We start from the raw sequence: 17993 nt of genomic DNA, 5'->3' as shown, positions 1-17993 counted from the left end.
AAAGCCAAGGCCCAATTTGGTTTTAATGCTATATTGACAATAACACCCTCAATCTATATTTTGTTAACAATTAATTAATTTGTTTTTTTTTTATATTCTATATTTTATATTTTCATATTTATACAGATATCAATACTGTCTAAATTAATTCTAATATAACTGAATGTTGAAAGCCCCTTAAAAGCATGAGCCATTTGGAGAATTCTTTTCTAGCAAATAAGATTCTTGAATGGATGTAAACCACTAAGACTTTTTTCTCTATGGACCTGTAACTTTTTATTAGAATGGACTGGCTATATGATTTTATAATAATATTTTCTTATTATCTTGCTATAAAATTTGTTAGTTTTTTATGGAGGTGAGCAATTTTTCTGTGGACTGATGACACATGATATTGTGGGGAAAGCCGGCGGTACCTAAACATACAACCCACTAATCCTATAGAGCTATACGCATTACATATCCCTTTTAATAAAATTATATACATAACTTATATATATAAATGATAATAAATCCTCATGTAATTAAATATTATTTTATCTCTAATTTAAAATTATTCAATCATATAATAATATGTTATTATTTATACATAAAATTATACACATATATTATGTACATAATTGTACTCAATCCCTTTATGTCCACCCACCACCATGTATGGGCCACCCACCACCATGTATGGGGTAAGTGTGGGAATTTACCTATCATAGAATATAAGAATTATAGACCCATTAATAGTTTAAACTCTTAACCTAATAACAAGTGTTTGATCCTAGCAATATTCAATATATTTAGGGTACGTATAATACATTTTATTTAAGAAAAAGAGAATACCCAAGTAAAGCTTATTAGTGTAAATCAGATAAAAAATTTGTTATTTGTTGTTTAGGTTTGTATTGGTGATAAAGATGTTCATTGTTAAGTTTAGTCTTTGGTGACACAAATTTGTAATATATATCAAATTTTATTGCTAAGACATGCATATGTTTGACATATTAGTCCAAAATTTCAAAATATATTAGTGGTGTGATATGAATGAGAAGTAAAAGTATGAGTTATATATTTGATATATGTTATTTAAGTTGACTTTGTTTATTTTATTTTTAATTAATCTTTCTTCTTTTATATTTCTTTGTTGATTTTTTTATTATTCTATTTGATCATCCTATATTTTATTTCTAGCTCTAACCCTAATTACATTGAAATGCTTTTTATGTTTAAGCTTTAGTTATTGAGTGTGTGTTTGTGTTTTTAATTTTAATTTCAACTTAAATTCACTTTAAAATATTGACATTACTTTGTAAATAATGATATAAGAAATAAATAAATAATTTATTAATATTAATTAGTCCTTATATGTTACATTAGTCAATGATAGTGTTGGTGAATGAGAGAAGAAATTTTTATACATGAAGTAAAAAGAGTGGACCGCACGGTAATGAGGTGGTTGCATGGTGGGTGAGAGATGATGTTTGAATAAGGATGAAAATTCAATTCAAACACTATGGCAAAAAAGAAAAATCAAATTACTATTTTATCCTTGTTTACCATGAAAGTACTATAATAACATTTAAGTTCAAAAGAGAAGATAAATTTTGAAACAATTGAAAATGAAATAAAATTCATTCCAGTTAGTTGAGGATATAAACTAATGAGGAATGCCTAAGCTATTACATACTCTAAATGAGAAAATATATTGGATAATTTTTTAATATCTATAGGCAATGAGAATTATATTAAGTAATGTTTAGTATATAAAAAATTATTAGGTGTGTTATGTGATTAAAAAGTCCTATTTGAAGTCAACACTACATATAATGTGTGAAAGTTGGCTAAGTATGATAAATATACACGCCCCTTGTATGGTCAATACAATTGAATTTTAGATAAGGATCATTTTCATAGTGATTACAAAAACTACTATTAATAGGTAACGACATAGGTAGTCGTGTATCAAGGGTACATGAGTGTCTATCAAGATTTTTAGTTAAAAAATAAAAGGGGTTCAGGCGCATTTTGCTTATGAATTCTACATTATTTTCCAACAAATTGAGAGGAACTTGAAGGCTTTGAACGAATTCTGAGCCAGGAGGTGCACAAGAGCCTTCAGAATTCCACCTTGCCACACGAAAATTTGCTTTTGAACTACAAAAGACAGGTAAGTAGGCGACTTCACTCTCAAAGTGAATGATTAATTTGTTGTTCATCCATGAATTGTAAAGTTAGTATGTGATGAAGATTCTATTGTTATTATTTTGATGTATTCATAGAGTGATAATGATTAGTTGATGTTGAGTTGTTGTTGATTGCATTTATATGAATATGTATGTGTATGCTTGAGGGTAATTTAATATACAATTGAAAGTAATTGACTTATGTTCTTTCGATTCAACAACATGTTAAAACGGATGCGGTTCGAATTACTATCATGATGTGATTTCTTAATATAGTCTTTGCAATAGATTCTTTGAGTAATGAGATATGGTGTGGGCATGGATATGTGTATGGAAGAATTTGATCATTATTAGATGCCTTGAGGGTTAGTTGATGTTGATTCTAGTGTAAAAACATTCTTAGGGTGTCTAGAGATAGATTGGTGTAGTTTTAGCTTCATATTTGTATTTGGTTAATATGAAAATAGTAAAATCCGATGAAGTTGCTATCTATAGAAGTGCATCACACATTAGTGTGTTACTAGACACATAACTATGTATATTTAGAAGAAATAGTTCCTATGTAAAAGGAGTCCACAAAAGTGTTAATTTAGGATCAGGTACCCCTTTGGTGTGGTGTAAGATACAAAGTCGTGTATCTTGCACTAAGTTGCATGCTTGTGTATATAAGATGCGTACCTATGTATGTATATTTGGAAACATTTACACCCTTATGTATAATTGGGAAAATTGGAAAAGAATGACTAGGAAGTTAGCAAGACTTATATAAAGTTATGGTAATGACTATTTTACTTTTATAAGTGAAGAATATGAGAAAATCATTGTTAAAGCCCTAATGAAGGTTGTATGAGGTGGAATTAGTATGGGGAGTCAAACTATGTGGATGACAACACGGATCGAGATTAGAGCAATTCTGAATTGAAAACACAAATGATGTATTATCTTATTCTCAATACCAAGTTGTGTTCAGTGTGGATATTTCATTGAGCTTTGCACAGTGTGGACTCATCACTGAGATATGTGCAATATGGCTATGAAAGCATTAGAGCCAATCTATGTAACATTAACCCAAAGTCTGGTCAATATGTGTAAGGGTACACCATATGAATGACAGTTGGGATGTCATATGCTTTCACCAGACGTTTGGGACGTCGATATACATCATTTAGTACTAATCATCGAGGATGACATAGATATTTGAGTTTGGGCACAGTGTGTCGATATATTTGGGTGGGCATCAAGATGCTAGTGAAATATTTGGAAAACAATAACTAGCTTGAATATAGGACATTTTGGGATTATATTATCATTTTATTATTGTGTGTAAGGTGTCGAGAGGTTACTTGTTTACTGAATGTGTTTCGCTTATCGTATTTCTTTGTGATTTTGTAGGTAGAATCGTGGAGCAGCGAGGTTGCGGTGGAGCCAATGGGTTAGGTCAAGACATTACATAAGAAAGGGGAAATTTCTTCATTTGCACTTATTCATTTATTTATGTATTGAATTTTGGGATTTGGATTATTATGCATTTAGGTTTTGTAAACACATGGTTTGGATTGGATTATATATTGTTGCTCTGATTATTACACTTTTGGTATTATGGGATTTGATATTTAATACTATGCATTTATTACCTTACTATTTATGTTAGAAGTCTGGAGTTTACAGGTCTCTTTGGGCGCATATTTTGAATAGCGTTATGTATCTGATAAGAATGTTAAAATACATCACCTGAGTGTACATTTGGCTTTACATGCAACCTGTCCGAGTTTCATGAATTATATGGGTGTGAATTGACCAACCAATACAATGTACACCCTAGCCACTTTATAGGACTATAGTATACATGGCCAAAATCCACCCAAGTCGTGTAGAAGGTCCATGCAAGCTTATCTTTTATGTATAAATACACATGGTTTCTCTTGTTATTTGAGATACAGACATATCAAACACAACCCTAGTCATATAAAGAGAATTTCCACCCTTCTCTCACGTACATACAATTTGTCTTTAGGTTCTTGCAAGCCTTGAGCATAGTTTAGCCTCCATTTGAGTTACTGCTTTATTTGGTTACCAAGGAATAGGCCTATGCTTGGTTTGAAAGCACAACTTCACAACCTCATGCCATCAGAGAAAGACAAAGAAGCCACTTATGTAGATATGCCAAATAAACATCCTATGTGTGTTTTATGTCATGTTGTGAATTAATCATCCTATGAGGATGATCTGAAGTAGGATTTGTGGTAATTGTTTGCAAATTTTTGTAATTAATTTTATTGCCCCAAGCCACAAATTCTTACAATGGTATCAGAGCCACCCTTGAGGGATGAATTCACAAAATATACTTGTGAATTTTTATTGCTTTGATTGCCCTTTTTTTTTTTTTTTGTTGATATCAAATTATAGAATTGTAATAGACTATAAAAACTGTTGCAACAATTTTAATTGATGTTATGGAACATAAATTTTTGTTTTTTTTTTAAATTTAGTTTTTTATTTTATGTTGATTAATTGCAATATTATTTGTGTTTGATTCTAGTTGATACCTAGTTTTGCGTAGTTACGTGAGATTGTCCTCATTGTGTGTTGATGCACATGATAGGTTGTTATCGAAACATGATTGACTTTCATGTCGTTTCTTGCTATTTTGATAAGGGTTATTGGATTCTAAGAAATATTTCAGAAGCTTGTTCTATGACAAAATTTGGAATATACATAGTGTACAAGAGTGCCTAAAACACACACCCTATACTAGTGTAATTCTCAAGTGTGTACACCTGGGAAATTTTAGCAAGAAACATACGGTTGGTTGAAAAACCAATGTATACCTAGTCCTACACCTAGCCCTTACTTTTGGATTGGGTGTACGTTGAGTAAAAGACATGGTATACCTGGTATATGCTTTTGGATCGAGCATACAGTACATTAAAAATGATGTATACCAGGTCCTCACTCTTGGACCAGGCATATGAAGAGCAAGACCTAGGTTGACCAATCAACCCTTCATGGCTCAAAAGGATTGACATTAGTTAAAGCTGTATACCGATACATTTTAATTTACATTTTAGTATACATGTTAAGTTTTATTTTTTGAATTATCACCTCACATGCTAAATAACAAAATTGGCGAGACCATAATAAATCTCTTAAAAATATTAAGTCGAAAATAGCCAATGTCTTCTAATACGATGCCTTAGGACAAGCCCCTATTCATTGAAACTTTGTTTGTGAAAGAGAAAAGTATACTTCTACTAGGCAGAAGACCAAGTAATTATTTGTATTGGGTCTGACTTAACTAGTAAACCTAACTTATTCACTAAAGGAAATGTGAAATTGTATTATTGACAAGGTTAGAGACATGCAGTTGTAGTTGCATAGGCGATATGTAGTATCCACCTTATTATACATGATTGGTTCATGCATAACTACTAAATTAGAGATTGTATATTTTTGTGATTGATATGATTAACCTACCTCTTGATTAATTCAAACTTTTTTCCCAAAACAAAAGAGAGAATTAATGCAATAGGATCTTACCTGCTAAGAAATCTTATCGAGATTTCCCGAGCCTAATAGAAAGGATTGTTGACTTGAATAAAATAGTGAGAGAATTTATTCAAGAAAAACCTTTTTGAATAAATAATTAATTAAAATATAGATTACTAACATTTACTTTCCTACACATGTAGATCAAAACCTATCATGTCAAACAATAATATGAATTTACAATCAATTTGGAAGAAAGAGAATAGGCTTAAAGGCAGTAACTTTAATTACTGGTACCAAAGCCTTCAGATAATACTATGTCAAGAAAAGAAATATTACATTCTTAAAGGAGCTTAGCCTCTTGAGTTTGCTCTTGATGCCACCCAAAAGTAGAAGGATACTTATAGTAAGTATTTGGATGACTCTAATGACATTCATTGTTTAATGTTGGCATATATAATACCTAAGCTGCAAAAACAACATGAAGATATGGATGTCTAGTCCATTATTCTTCATCTCTATGAGATGTTTGCAACCCATATGAGGTATGAGATTTACCAAGTGTTAAAGGCATTTTATAGGTGCAACATGTCTAAGGGAAAACCAGTAGGCCTACATGTGGTCAAGATGGTTGGCTACATAGAGTGGTTGGTATCACTTGGTATGACTAGTGACAATAACTTGGCCATTAACCTTGTCTTATAATCCTTTCTTAACTTTTATAGGATGCTCATCATGAACTACCTTATGAGTGAGAAAGAAAAATCTATCCCTGAGCTTTTATGATTGTTTAAGACTGTTGAACAAAAGGTAAAAAGGTCTACTAATGTGCTTTTGGTAAATGCCAAGGCATGCAAACCCAAAGGTAAAGGCAAGGTCAAGGCCTAGTCCAAGCCCAAGGCTTAAAAATAGGTTTCCACTACTCTGCAGCCTACATATGACATTAGAAAGGTTAAGGTTGTTTACTTCTGTTGTGACAAGGTCGACCATTAGAGGAAACATTACAAGGCCTACTTTGAGAGCAAGAAGAAGAAGCTAACTACTTCAATTATAGGTATGTTCATTTTTGAGATAAACCTTCTTATTATCCATGTCCTGGGTTGTAGACATAGGTTGTGATTCTCACATATGCTCTAGTGTGTAGGAACTAAGTTAGAATAGATTGCTTGTCAAAAGAGAAATGAACCTACACATTAGAATTGAACTAGAGTTGTTGCATTAGCTGTAGGAAATTATATTATCAGTTTGCCTTCTAGGCTTATTTTGAAACTTAAGGATTGTTTTAACATACCTAGCATTCCAAATAATTTAATTTGTTTGTTTGCTTTGGACAAACTTAGATATTACTTCTTAATTATTGGTGATATTATAAACATCAACTTGAATAATAGTTATTATAGAACTTCTGGTTTATTAAATAGTCTTTATATTCTTGATTTGCATGATAAAATACTTAGTATCGAAAATAAAAGAACCAAACGTTTTGATCTGACTACCATATATCTTTGGAATTGTAAGCTCAATCATATAGGATCAAAACACATTTCAAAACTTCACAAAGACTGAGTTTTATGATCATTTAACTTGAGATCTTATAATGAAAACAAATCATGCCTTATAAGTAAGATGACCAAGTCGTTATTCATTGGACACAGTAAAAGAGCAACTAAACTGTTAGGAATAATTCATAATGATATATGTGAACCCCTAACAGTGAAAGCCAAAAATAGGTATTCTTTCTTTGTCCTATTTACTGATGACCTAAATGGATATGGTTATGGGTTTCTAATGAAACACAAATCTAAATGCTTTGAAAAATTCATGGAATTTAAGAGCAAAGTAGAAAAGCAGATTGGAAATGGTATAAAGATTCTCTGAAGTGATCCATAGGGTAAATACTTGTTTATTAAGTTTAGAGACAAGCTAAAGGAACATATAATAGTATCTCGGTTTACTCATTTTGGTATACCACAATATAATGATATAACTGAACGAAGAAATAAGACATTGATAGAAATGGTTAGATCCATGATAAGTTTTACTAATCTATCTATGTCATTTTTGGGTTATGTTTTAAAAAAAATCGTATATACATTAAACCGAGTCCCATCAAATCTATGGACAAAACTCTTTATAAGTTAAGAATTGGGTGAAAGCCTAATTTAGAGTATTTAAAGGTTTAGGGCAGTAAGTTTTATATAAAGAAATTGACTTCGAATAAGCTAAGCTCTAAACCTAAAAGATATATCTTTATGAGGTATCATAAGAAGACCAAATGATATTGTTTCTACCACTTAGGCAAGCAAAAAGTTTTCATTACTTAAACCAAAGTTTTCTTAGAAAGGAAGCTCAATTCTAGAAGAATAAGTGGGAGAAAGATCAAACTCGATGAAGTTCTAACACCATAAGATACCATAGATATAAGATAGAAAGATATGCCACCATAAGTTGTTAAACATCGTGAGGAGGTTGTACCACAACCAATTTAACATACATACAAGTTGCATAGGTTTAGCCAAGTATATGATGAACTTGAGAGATTTGGTTTCCTTTTGACTTAGCATGGTGATGTATTAGTCATAAAAGATGAAAAACCTAGGACTTACTAAGACATTATCTCAAAACCCAACTTTGTTAAATAGCTTAAAGCTATGAAATCTAAAATAAACTCTATGTACTAGAACCAAGTATGAACACCAATAGATTCATCTAATAAAACCCGTAAGGAATAAATGGGTCTTAAAAAAAAGGACTGATATGAAAGGTAATGTGAATACCTTTAAGGCACGACTGATTACAAAAAGTTTCACCTAAAAGCATTGTATAAACTATGACAAAATCTTTTCACCAATTGTGATGTTAAAGTGTATTCGAATTATACTTGTAATAGCTACATACCGTGACTATGGAATCTGACCAATAATTGTCAAAGCCACTTTTCTGAATGGAAACCTATAAAATGATGTGTGTATGGCACAACCTGATGATTTTGTTTTTGATAGACAAGTGAATAAAATATGCAAGTTATAGAGATCTATCCACGGACTAAAGCAAAATTTTAGAAGTCGAAACATTCGTTTTGATATTATATGCCGATGACATATTAATTATCAGAAATGACATACTTAACCTATAATTGATAAAGACAATAATTGATAAAGACTTGGTTATCCAAGTGCTTCTTCAAACTTATGAAAAGTTACCTTCATCCTTGGAATAAAGATCTACTTAGATAGATCAAGTAGAACTGTTTAGACTAAGTCAAAACACGTACATTAATAAAGTGTTGAAGAGATTAAGTCAAAGCACATACATTAATAAAGTGCTAAAGAGATTCAACATGGAAGAAAAAACAAAATAAAGTATCTTCTGATAAGACAACGTATATCTCTCTAGTTAAATGTGCCCTCAAACATAAGAAAAGAAAGATGAGATGAGACTAATCCCATACACTTTGTGATAAGATAGATTATATATGTCATGTTATATACATAGATTGATGTCTCATACACATTAAGAATTTGTAGTAGATATCAATCAGATCCAAACGAGCATCATTGGATAGCTATCACGAACATTCTTAAGTACCTAAAAAGGATTAAGACACATTCTTAGTTTATAGAGAAGAGTTTGAACTCATTACCAAAGATACAATGATGTCAGTTTCCAAATGAATCAAGATGACTTCAAATCCTAATCAAGATTTGAATTTTGCCTAAATCGTGGGGTAATCAATTGGAAAAGGTCCAAGCAATGTTTTGTGGTTGATTTTACAATAGAGTCTAAGTACATTGCTTTGTCTGAAACAACAAAAGAAACAGTTTGAATTAATAAGTTTGTCACCGAACTTGACGTGGTTCTATTTATAGTAAACCCTATAAAACTCAGTTACGACAACAATGTAGCAATAGCACAAGCAAAAGAGTTATGGTCTTACCAACAATTTAAACATATAGTCATGAGATACCACTTGATTAAAGAAATCATTCAACATGGAGATGCCCAGATAGAAAGAATAGATATTAATGACTATTTGGTTGACCGACTAATGAAACCTTTGCCCTAGCAAAAGCATGATAGACATATAGCCTCATATGATATTAGACATATGTCCAATCGATTTTAGTGCAAATGGGAGATTGTTAAGGTATTGCCCTAAAGCTAATCATCACAACTATAATTCATGTAAACTTTGATATTTAATTAATAAATATGACATTCTTATTATATTTATTTTGTCTAATATAGATGATTGTTCTAAGAATAATTGAATCGTGATAAGAGTATTAGTATTCTACACTTGGTCATGAGAACCTTATGTTCACATTAGATAGTCATTCCTAAGACCATTTATAACTCTAATTATACTATGATCAAAGACACTGGTAATAATGTTAGAGTTATTATAGTGTTGAACAACCTCATCTAAAAAGAAAATAATAGTTCTTATGTGTCAAAGTTGTTTGTTGACAACGTGGTCACCATATGGATACACATTATAAATGTGTTTACTAGATTAACTCATCAAAAGGATTTCATATGGATGATTGCTTCAGTATCTATGAAAAATATCCTTTTAGTGAACGAAGATACATGTGATCATTAGACTAAAGGTCACCGGACTATTTTATACAAGGATTGATATGTTTGACACCAACCTAATGCAGTCTAGTTAATAGATTACCAAAAAGATGATGATTAGTCATATCGTGATTTATATGAAGGCTATAGTGGATTAATAAAAGATTTGTCACTTCAAACATGAGAGTTGATATTTCAGTTACAATCTACTAACAAATATCAATTACTAATTAAATTTATGGTCATAATAGGATTGAGTTGATGTTTAATTCAATGTTTTCTGGTCATTGATAGAAGTTAATTTATGTGATTTAAGAAGTCTTTAGAGAGACACTTTATTTATACCCCAACCTTAAAGAGATATCATATGATGAAAGAGTCGAATTGTATGAGTAATCATATCACTAACAGGTTAAAAAGTCATATATTGATCCTCTATTAATTAGGTAGTCATGATACCTTGCTAGAGGCCAATCTTGATTTGTGTTCAGGTTGAAAGCCCAACATGAATTTAAACATTACCGACTTAGTAGGGAGTCTATGGGTCATACACAAAATGAGTTGATAAACTCTAGAAGCATAGAATTATCTAAGTTAAATCTAGTTTGGATTCCAGATAAAGGATAAAAGATTTAGGCTCGAAAGTATATTTCACTATATTTAGGGACCTTAATGTAATAATCTTATAAAGTTGGGGTGTTTGTAAGAAAGTCAGATTGGATTTATCTAGTTGGATAAATCCAAATCTATGTCACTTAATTTGAAATTCAAATTAACTGCAGGATATGATTTTATCATATCCCTATCCTCCCACGAATTTTTGGTAGTTAACCTAAAATCGTGGGAAATTGATTAAGTAATGTACATATGATCCAAGCAAGTGCTTGGACCGGGTGTAAGAAGCAAGCCCGAATGCATGCAGTATGCATCACCTTGGTGTACACTTGGCCTTGCATGCAACCTACTTGGGTTTTGTATAATATACGGGTGAGAATTGTCCCACCAATATAATGCACACTTAAGCCACCCAGGCCATGCACAAGGCCCAAATCCACCCAAGCCATGCACAAGGCCCGAACGGGTGTCTCTTATGTTTATAATTACACATGGTTTCTCATGTTATTTGAGATACAAACATATCAAACACAACCCTAGCTATAAAGAAAGAGTTTCTACCTTTCTCTCACGTACATACACTTTGTCCTTAGCTCATAGCAAGCTTTGAGCATAGTTTAGCCTCCATTTGAATTGCTGCTTTGTATGGATACCAAGGAGTAGATTTACGCTTTATTCTAAAAGCACAACTTCACAACCTCTTGTTGTCAAAGAAAGACGAAGAAGTCATCGATGTAGGTATATCAAATAACAACTTGTGTGTGTTTTATACCATGTTATGAATTAATCATCCTATAGGGACAATCTAAATAGGATTTGTGATAATTTTTTGCAAATTCTAGTAATTAATTCGGTTGCCCAAGGTCACAAATCCTAATACTTGTTCATCTAAAATGGGTTAAAACTTCATTTTTTGCCTTGAACAAGTGTGCAGGCCTTCATGGACAGTCGTTCATCATTTTGTATCTAAAATTCATTAAAATTCCAGATCCATAAATGACGAGACAAACGACCATATGAACAAGTGAAATTTTCACTAATGAAAGACATTTGTACAAGATAAATGAATGTCAATCTATAAAAGCTCACAGACAAAGAGATTTCATGATTATTACAATGACAAAATGCATCGACAAAAGGTCATGCGTCATCTCATGCATGTTCATTCATAGCATGTTTTTTAGATTCTATTGTGAAGTGCCACCAAAAATACCTCCCCAAATCTAGCACGTCTTTGCTAGGATGAGATAACACAACATGTAAGTCTATCTCACTCCTACAATAACTTTTGAAGCACACAACAATATGAATCGAGGGTGATTTCATACAATGCAAAATCATTTGGCATTTAACCGAATTTTTAAACTTGCATGAATTCAATAATTTTTCAAGCAAAAGTCAGTAGATAAAACTTAATAATCCAACACATTATTTACATTATTCGATTATCAATGATCATGCTACAACACAAACACAAATCTATTTACAAATTAAAAATAGTTTGATATTAAACATGAAAGCATACTAATTTAATCAAACAACAGAACAAGTATATATATCATAAATAATGACTTAAACGTTAGCTCTAATACCATTGGAGGAGTTTTCAAGTTACTGAAAACCAATAAGTGCAGCAAAATATATTGTAAAATTTTCAAAAATCCTAAAAACCCCATTGGATCACATTTTAGTGTTAATTATTCACGAGTCATGGCAAAGTAACCATAGGGATTTTCAAAAGGAACAATACTTGCTTTGATGGCTCCTTGGGTATTTATGTGGCAATGAAGCCGCTCTCTAACTTTCTATAAGGCGACACCTTAGTATGCATATGGAGCACCAACGAAAGAAGATTGAAAACGTTCACAAAAGGCTATTAGAGCTCTATGAATGAGGAAAGTGTTTAAAAGGGCGTGCATGCATATTTGAATTTTGACAAAGATACGAAATTGTGAAATCTTGTTCTTATTTATAAAACGCCATGAACAACAGTTCAAAAGGCATGAATGATCACTCATGTTTGATCCTTATCTGATACGATCTATGATTTATTTGAATCCTTGAGCATGAATTTGGATAAAATTTATATAAAGTTTTATCATAATTTAATTCATCATGAACAGTCATCATGGTCCTTGAACAGGCATTTGTGGTCCATGAATAGGTGTTTGTGGCCTATGAACAAGTGTTCATGGTCAAGAAAAAATTCATACTGGGCTGATTTAATCCTATTGAACAAGCTCAGTCTATTCCCAATTTGACCTCAACCTAGACACCCAAAGATAATCACCAAATAACCCTATGCCTCCAAAGTCTGAGTTAACTCTCATATGTGTATGACCAATAAGCTCTTTATTGCATTAGTAATGTTCAAATTCAAGTTGGATTTGATCTTAGACTAAGATTTCCCTCTAATAAGGCGTCATGGCTACTCGATCAATAAGGTATTAACAAACAAATCTTACTCCTTGTCAACATCATGGTTATGCACAATATGATCCTTTCATCAATCGGTAATTCTCGAGGCTAAGACATAGATATGTTTCTATCTTAGTAACTCTCTAATATGAATTGATACACATCAATAACCATTTGAATCAGATTTGAGCTATGACCCAATCCCACTGTGGTCATAGTTTCAAGAAGTTATTGATATCTTTTAGTATTCACATTTGAGACATCTTCTCCCATACTCGAAAGTGACTAATCATTTATTGATCTATTATAACCTTTATATAGATATTGATATGACTTATCACTACCTTTATGGCTACCCTTATTACAATGGCACATTAAGTGGCATCAAATCATACCAATTCTTGTATAAGATAGTCCGGTGATCTCAAGTATAAGAATTATATATGCCCATGAGTTAGAAGATATGATCCATAGATATTGAAGCAACCATCCATATCGAAATCTTAAGTCGGGTCAGGTTGATGAAGATGTCTACATGTACCTATGTGTTCTACCAAATTGTCAGCTAACAACTTCGACAAATGAGAACTATTGCCACCTTTAAATGGAGTCTCTCAACATTATGATAATCTCATATCCATTACTTGTGCTCTTGGTCATAATACTGTCGAAATTATGGGCAATTTTAAAATTACCACTTAATGTGTTCATAAGGTTCCTACAATTAGTCATCTAATTCTTTTGTTACAACTCTACCACTCTATAAGTGTGTTATTCTTACAAACATATTAAATACACATTACTATAAATTAATAATAAAAACCTTTTATTAATAAATGAATATATTAAACACATAATAGGGACTAAAGAGCATTTACTTCGATTTAAATTTTGGATTATATTAAAAAATTGAGGCTCCATATCAAAAGTCTTGAATTTTTTCAACTGCTAACAACCTTATTGATATTTCTTCAATCTACTTTATCACCTTTCTTCCACAAAATTTAATAAAAAAATTATATAATGTTTGTTACAAATCAACCTGATTGGTATATCTTCATTTACTTTATCACCTTTCTTCCACAAAATTCAACAAAAAATTATGTAATGTTTATTACAAATCAAGGTTTGATGAAGATGTGTGTTTTGTTATATTTATGTTTGAGTAACAATAATATTATATTATTTGTATAAATATAAGATAGAATTATAATAATGAGTTTAAACAAAATGACATGTCTTGTATAATAATTTAATTATTTATTTTATTTTTAATTTAAAATTAATTAATCTAAAAGTTTCAACTGATCATGTTGGGTTACAGTTAGCCAAAATTTGCACAATTCATTGTGCCAGAGGTCACGTCAGAACAAGGCCTCGTAAAAATGTCAACTTTGATAGGTCATGCCAACCTATGAAATTCGAAGGCTTGGGGCACAACCTACAATATGGTGGGTCGTGTCTCCATGAGTTTTTTGATAATGCAGCTCATCGAAAATTAATTTTATATACTTTTATTTTGTTAAATTTTTATAATTTTTTTAGCCGTTTGCATATTGTTCCAAAATAATATAGGTCATGCCAACTCGACCCATTATCATGTTTAACCCAATCACATGATAATATTCTAAGGTGTTTGTATTTGTTAGCATCCAACTGTTTGTAGACAAAGTATTATTGCATATGTTTTTCATTATATGGATACATGAGTAATATGATATTGATAAACAAATCTTACTAATGTATTTATATAATCTAATGTGATAGTATGTGATTAAATTATTTTGAAATAAGAGAAAAAATAAATAATCATATCATTTAATCATATATTACCACCTTAATTTATATATATAGAGTAATAAAATTTGGTTGTGTATACAATTTTATTATTTGATAAATTGGTCTGTTCTTTAGGATGTATATTATTATTTGAAAAATTTTACTTGAAATAACTAAAAAAATTAAATATAGGATACTTTTGTCATTTAGAACTCCATGTGGATCAAGACAAATATATAATATGGTTTGACCTAGACAGACCCAAACTTATAGGTAAAAAACAAAGTGTGATAAAATGACCATAATACCCTTGGGCGGATCAAAGTCGGGTATCTCTCATGTTGCCATGTCAAAGGGAACAAGAATAAAAAGATAGGAGACTTGATAAAAGTGGACGGTGTGGATTGAATGGACAGGATCTGATTCTTCAAAGGGCAGGAAGTCGTCTTCACCGTATGGTTTGTCGTAATAGGAATCTTTAACAATAATAAAATCTCATTTTCAGAAAAATAATAATATTTGCAGTGATATTAATAATATAAAATAAATAATGGATTGATAGTCTTGGGAAGTCGGGCGGGAGCTTTTCATACTTTAATAATAAAAAAAAAAAAAAAAGAGAAGAATGAAGCATGTGAAGGCGGCAAAATCGATCTCACACTGCAAGTCAAAGAGTTGGTTGGTTTTCAGAATTTTGTAAAGGCCAGAAGACTTCTTTTCCATCCAAAGTTATATTTTTAATTTTTAAAAATTTAAATGCTTATTTAAAAATTTTTTTTAAAAATTTAGTTACGATGAAAAGTAATATTCAATAAAAATATTAAGTTTTATTATTTTTTCTTTATATTTAAAAATCTTATAATTTTTCTTCAATCCAAAAATTGAAAGTGACAAATATCTCTTAGAGCTTGTTTTTTTCTTCTTCTCTTTAATGTCGATTGATAGTTTCTTATTGTCAATCGTTCTCCCTTTTGTTTATCTCTCCCTCCAGTCTCTCTCCCTTACCTCTTTAATTGTATTCGATCAAAATAAAGACAATTTAGTCTTTGCTTAAACCAAAAACAGTTGAAGAGACAAGAGAGATAGACTGAAGGGAGAGATAAGATGGGAGAGAGGACAAGCAATAACTAAAGACCGTTAATTGATGCTAGAGAGGAGAGAAACAAACTCCAAGAAAACATTTAATACTTTTCAAACTTTAAATATAAGGAAATTGTGAGTTTTTTAATTTTGAAGAAAAATATATAATTAAACTTAAATTAATATTAAATAAAACTTTTAGTAAAAATTTACTTACAAGTTAATGTTTAAATTTTCGAAAATAAAAAAATAGGAGTTTGTAATTCCTGTACACCTTGAGTGGGAATACGTTTTTTGGCCTTTCGTAAAACAAGACGACAGAAGCCACTCACAAGATACGTGTAAAATTGAAACCCTGCATTCTCTCACTCTCCTTTATATTTTTTCACATTATCAGCTTAAAAACTAAAACCATAAACTTATCATTTAACATGCGAGACCTAGTTTGAGTGGCACATGATATAAAAAATTCTCAAGTATGAGAGAATAAGTTTAAGATCCATCATTAATATTTGATTTAATTATTATAAAATTAGCGAATAAATTGATTCAACCTTAAAAGAATTATCCAAATTTCACTAAATAAGATTTTTTTATTAAATAAAAAAAAACAAATAAACGTATCTCTAAGATGAATTTTCTATATCACACTATATGTAATAATATATATGTACAGGTGAATATTCTCCTGTAGGAATATTTTCAAGTTTATATTATATAGATCAAACATAAAAAAATGATGTGAATGTTAAAAAATATGGATTTTTTTATGAACAATGTTTTTTATATATATATATATATATATATATATAATAATTTGAGTATATGAATAATGTATTATTATGTAATTAATAATTATTTTATCATTAGTTAAAAATCAATCAATTATATAAATAACACATCATTTTTATATTTAAATTATATATAAAAAAATATGTATATATAATTTTATTTATTTTTTAATATAAAATTATTTATTAGTTAAAAACCTTTGATATTAATTTTATTAGGATCATATTATATATTATAATTGTTGGTGTTGAAAATCACAATAATAAAAATACAGTAAATTATACATGTAATTTGATGTGAGACGGGTGAGAATAATAGTAAAACAATGGTGAATATAATGAATAGAAAAGAAAATTGAGATGGAGACAAAAAAATTTTCACAATCAAACATAAGCCGAGGATATAAATATATATATATATCCTTTTTTTATCCCTGTCTTTGTTATGCCCAACCCTACCCTGCCCCACCCTTTCTCTGTCTCTGTCTTTGTTTTTATCTTTATCCTTACTTTTTTATATTAATATTTTTATTTAAAATATTTATATATTTTTAGAGTATTTATATTTTTTTAATTTATATATATTTTTATTGTGTATATTAAAAAGGTTAATAAATGATATTTATAATATTTAAAATAGTAAATTGATTTTAATTTTATTATTTAATATATTTAAAGGATATTAAAGAAATTTTTTTTCTATAAATATAAATATAGTAAACGTATGAGAAAAAGATTTTTCCTTTCAATAAAAGAGCGAAAAATTCTTATCATGCCATAATTGGGATGATACTCATATTTTCTAAAGGAACGAAAACAGGGATATCAATCCTTTATCCCTTCTTCTCTGCTATCATCCCTGATATTAATTAACTCGCCTATGCCACAAAGACTACATTGCCCAAGCTTCAGGTATGGGTTGGTGACCACACCAAAAAACATCTATTAATTTGATTTAGCAACGCTGTATTTGTTCTGCTGTTTTCAGATTTGACATCATTTATTAAAATTCTCATATTTTTATTATTTATTTTGAATTTGTCGGCCTAAAGTTAATTCTTGAGTTTGT

The sequence above is a fragment of the Mangifera indica genome, chromosome 8, assembly GCF_011075055.1.
Source record: "Mangifera indica cultivar Alphonso chromosome 8, CATAS_Mindica_2.1, whole genome shotgun sequence".
NCBI classification, from domain to species: Eukaryota; Viridiplantae; Streptophyta; class Magnoliopsida; order Sapindales; family Anacardiaceae; genus Mangifera; species Mangifera indica.
This window is presented reverse-complemented; position numbering follows the sequence as displayed.